Source organism: Vollenhovia emeryi, unplaced genomic scaffold, assembly GCF_000949405.1.
Source record: "Vollenhovia emeryi isolate VEMERY1.0 unplaced genomic scaffold, V.emery_V1.0 DF939190.1, whole genome shotgun sequence".
NCBI classification, from domain to species: domain Eukaryota; kingdom Metazoa; phylum Arthropoda; class Insecta; order Hymenoptera; family Formicidae; genus Vollenhovia; species Vollenhovia emeryi.
This window is the reverse complement of record NW_011967176.1, coordinates 981,500-986,900: the sequence shown is the minus strand read 5'-3', so window position 1 is coordinate 986,900 and position 5,401 is coordinate 981,500.

The following is a 5,401-nucleotide window of genomic DNA, read 5'->3' as shown; positions in this document are numbered from 1 at the left end:
GAAGTTACAGTTACTTTTTTTGGCAACTCTAACTTAACTTTTTTCCATCTGTAACTTAACTCAGTTATATTTTTCCGATAACTAGTAACAAATTTAATAGTTACATTAATAGTTACTTTATATAATATATTTTTTAAACCTCCACAGATCGCATTAGGCCTTGCATTACATTAATGCACAAACACCTTCATCGGCGCTTTACAATTCAGATGCAAATTTTTATTTTCATTGCAAGAAAGTAACTGCAAAGTAACGATTCGTTACTTTGTAAATAACTGTAACGCGTTACAGTTTCAGAATTGGCAACCCTGCTGATTCACGGTTGTAAGTAGTCAGTGACAATGCGCTGATTGACTTTTAGACTTTACGTCGTTCGATATTTCGATTCGTCCCTCGTCTAATTAAAAAAAAAAAATATTGCATACACACCTACTTCTATTATAAGAAGTGTCACATGTACACTGTCAAATATCTATCAATAAATAATTGCGTTAATTATGAAAACACAATAGAATCTTTCTAAACATGTAACCTAACATGGCACGCCTATATGTCTCTCTATAAATTACGCGAATCTTGCGGGTGGTAGTTTTCTCTCCTTTACGGCGTAACAAGTGTTCATTATAGATCGGAAGCATGCACACACTTGGTCGGTAAGGGAAGAGCAATAAAAAAAAGTTACACGTTCCCTATATACGGCACCGCTCGGCCGGCGAGCAGTAGCGCGCAATGGTCCATATACGGCAACATCCGGCCGTAAAGGGTTAAAATTATTCCGTATCAGAAAAACCTTGGCGTCGAGGCTAACCTACGGTGTACACGAACGTTTCTCCATCTCTACATCGGGAATTTCGATCTCTGTTCATCTCGCCGCGCCATGCACAACATACAAAGGGTGGGGCGTGTGAGCCCAAATCAACATATTTCACATTCTTGAAAAACTATTCCCGTTCGGCGCTCGTTCATCGATAGACCGGTCCGATCGATCGGACCGTGAGCGCACCGAAAATACGGAGACGGCGAGGAGCATCTCGGATCCTGCGAGCGGCCAGGTAGGCAGCTTGCGGAGCACCGATTCCGACGAAGAAGGAAACGATAAGGCAGCGCGGCGCGGCCTGCCTGCTCGCCCCCTCGTCTCCGACCCCTCCGGCCCGGGCGCATCAGCATCTCTCCTCTCTGCCGGGTCTTCGAGCTGGTCTCAAGTGGGCCAATGTGAACGCGGCTTTGTGATGGCATAACGAGCGTGGAGAGCCTCTCCCATGCCCCGTGTAATCTGGTCTTCAGGTAATTGTATGTTATACGTCCGGGCAAGAGCCTAGCGCGCGAGCGAGCAAGCGAGCGAGAGAGAGAGAGAGAGAGGGGGGGGAGGGAAGCGCGAGTACGCGAGAGGAAGAAGGGGCGAAGGGGAGAGTTTGCGAAAAATCGCGGCTCATTCGGGTACAGGCAGAAGTCTCTCGTGATGGTCGTGGAAGAAAACGAGCAAGAGGAAGACGAGGACGGCGACGTGGAAGAGGCGAGGGAAAGGGAGCAGAAGAGAGGTGAGAGAAGAGGAGCCGTGTAGCGAAAGGGGGAGGTGGAAGGACGGCGAGAGAGGATGAGGACGAAGGAGATGCGCAGGCTGATGTTGGTAGAAGGAGGAAGAGGAGGAGAGTGTGTGAGAATGCTATCAGCGGACTCCTCTCGACCTGAGGACCACACGGCGAGACCACCGTGCGTGCCTTCGGCCCTCTTTGCCAATATATCCGCGATCAAACACTGGGCCGAGTGAGTAAATGCGTGAGTTCGTACTCCGATCGTACTACTTTTCTTGCGGACGCGCCTGCCGTTTCTCGTCTTGCTCTCCGGGCCACGCGAATCTGCAGCGCCGCACGGCCCGCTCGTCCCCGCGTACGTTTCGCGCCCGCGTCTGGATTTCCGGCTCGGACGAGACAACGGCCCGTCGTCACTCGTCAGCCACTCGCCGGGAATTGCTGTAATCGATATACTGTTTCACGTATAGTCGCGATTACCCGCGCGGTCGCCTTCCCCCCAACGACCATATAATTATCAATCCACGGTCCCTTACGTAATTATGGTAAGCGCTTGTTGTTCAACGTCGTCGTTCTTATCGTCGATGTGGCTGGATGTTTAACTTTACTTTAATAAGGGCTCGATACCAGGTGCACATTTTGTATCAATACGTGACAATTTTGTCATCGGTACTAAAAAGTGTTTGCCAGTAACAATTAACGAGAAACATTTCGCAACGTACCGTGGCGTGTAATCAATTATTATTATCGTATTTCCGATTACGTAAAAAATTATAGTATTTTAGTAGACGCTCGGTATTTCAGTTTAGTTCGTCGTTTTTCGAATATATCTCGAATAACTGAAAATCCACTTACTCTCGTTCCATCTAACGAGATTAAATTATTATACGCGAAATGGTTATTAACGTTCACTCATTCAATACTATTTTTAACACGTCAATATTTTCTTAACGTCAGGCAGCCGATCACGAGGAATTCAGCGAAAAAAGTTACCGTATACTTCCACATTATGGAACTGTTCCAAAGAATAACCGATTTATAGAAGGACCCAAATCATCTCTATTCTTTCCATTCATTATTCGCGAATGCTGTTATCCCGGAGCTATTGATACCCCGGTGGCAACGTACGTCAAGTCCACGCAGACGCCTCGCTCCGAGCGCAAATTGGAGCGGTTAAGCAGGTACGCGTGCGTGACGTCGTGTACGTGCAATCATCGAGCCAATCGCCAAAATATCAAGCCGGGCGTTCTCCTTAAAACATTGTAGCACGCAGGTGTTATTACGCAGGCGAGCGCGCCTTTTTTTCAGGTAGCATAATCGTTGATTGACAGTCGTTGTCGAATTATCGTGGCCGATTCGTCTACCCGGGAGGTGGGGCGGTCCGTGAGGGTAGAATTTCGACGATGACGGTGGGAAGGTATATCGGGGACCAAAATCAGAATTTAACGGATCGTTGCCGCTTGCTCCGTGCAACGAGGGGTCAAACGGGAGGGCGCGCGCCGCTCGGGGCGCGACGGGTTTTTCCTCAAGGAGGCGCCCAGGCCCTTCGTGTAATTCAAGTCCGTGATAAGGAGACGTAATTTACCACTCGTAATTGTCGCATAATTATTTCTCGCAATTAAGGCGCGGAGATACGTTAGCGGGCAAAGCGAGGAGAGCGGGCGGCCCCCGTTGTGCCATCTTGAATTGCATTATTATGCGCGACACTAAATATCGGAGTGGGCACACGCTACGTGAGCGTTGCCGATTATGCCAGTTGCCTCCTGGACCTTCGGTAAACGCGGTACCTCGGGTCATAGCGTAAACGTAGCGCGCGCGAACCCCGGTCTAACCGAATCAATCTTTCATGCCCGGGGCGGGCACTCGAATAAATTTTGCCTCGGGGTCGCGCTGAAGGAATTATTACGCACGTCGTGTTCGCTCAGCTAATCAAAATCGCCGCATGAAGCTCTCTCTCTCTCCCCCTCTTTCTAAAAACTAGTTTCTTAAATAGAGTAGGAAACTACGTATCAGCATACTATAAGATGCACTGACGATCATAGGCACTTCACTTTGAGTATTGTGCGACCCTGTTGATTGATATGAGTGAAACACACACTGAGAAAAATTTCCATCGGATGAGCCAATTAAATTGCGTTTCCGATGGTTAATTTTTCCGATTACGCTTTCCGAATAAATTATGGACACATCCGATGAAATTCATCCGATGAGATGCAGTTACCGATGAAATTTGTTTGACAAACCGATCATATTTTCCATCAGATATTCAATTTCATTGAATATATCCGTTTGTTATTATGTAATTGGATTATTCGATTGTATTTAATCGGACATTTCTCTCAGTGCAGTTGAATAGATTGCAAAAGACACAAAGTGGGGCTATGAGAGTCGTATTACAATGTGATATTCGCACCAACGTGGAACGTATGCTAGAAGCCTCACAATTCATGTCTATTAAACAGAGGCTATATTATAATGTATGTACCTTGATTTTTCAGATTAAAAAAAACCAGCCAGAGCATTTAAGAAGTAAACTAGAAGCGGTAGGTAGTGGAGGAGTAAGACAAACTAGACAGGCGGGAGATATTGTAATTCAATTTCGTAAAAGTGAGAAGTGCGCGAAAAAGTATATTCTATGAAGGAGTGAAAATGTACAATGTGTTACCAACCGAAATAAGGCAGTGTGAAAAGATTTATCATTCATTTAAAAGACTGTTAAAAGAATATGTTGCAACAAATGTATTTTAATGTATTAGAAACAGCTGAGAAAGCTAAATAAATATCAATTAATCAATCCATCTCCCTCTCTCTCTCTCTTGCTCGTTCGCTCGCAATCAGCGTCGAGCAACGCGACGCGCAATCGTTTATCGAGCGATTCTCGGTAACTCGTTGCTTTCAACAGATGCGTTAATGCCAATTAGCGCGAGCGATGCGTTATTATCGCGCTTCGAGCCCCACGGGAGTTTCGTGCGCGACTCTCCCGCGGTATCTTCTTTCTCGTCCCGGGGCCGGCCCGACAAGTCAATTAGGCTATCTATGCGAATTGGAGACTGCGGAATGCGATCTCGCTCCGCGCAACAGGACGATGCTTCGCGCCGTAAAGTTAGTCACCCGCGGAATATCGGTGCAATTTACGTGTCCGCGATGCGGCGCGTTTCCTTTCCGCGTTTGTGCTCGCAAGCAAGTGCATGCCGCGCGCGATATAACAAAGGAACATTCCAGACCGATTCCCAACGGGATACGCCACGGGATATGCATCGCCCGCTTTCCCCGATACTGGGAAAGCTATTAGTTATCGCGGGGAGGGGAAGGTGGGGAGGGGGGGGGGGGAAGAAGTTGCTCGGAACATCCTCGGCGGATCGAAAGAGCGCTTGGACGGCTGACGAATTAAGAGGAAATTCGCGGAAGACCAAGGGAAACGCTCTTCGTGACAGTGCGGCTAATAAAATCGTTTACGCGGCGCGTCGTCCTCCTCCATCGTATAAAGCGTCGCTTAATAAATACACCGTTACGGGGAAACATAAAGGTCCCCGTCTCTTCTTCCTAGAGTGAGGGGTCTCAGCGAACTCTCCTAACAACGTAATAGGCTCGGCGCGACCGATCCTCGAACCGCGGATGCCTCCCCCTTATTTTCCCCGGTGAGAACCGCTCGTCCAATTACTGATTAACGATCTCACCTCCGTAGAAATAATTATAAAACTTCCGAGAATGTGCCAGTTAACCCCGGGGGCGCGAACGCGCGACAGACGCGGGACGGGGGAGTCCGAGGGGGGGGCGACCTTAGACCCGGCCAAGGTAACCGCCGTTGGTTTCGATCGACGGTCCATAAAGCGATAAATCCGTCGCCGCGTCGAACGTACCGAGCAACGGGG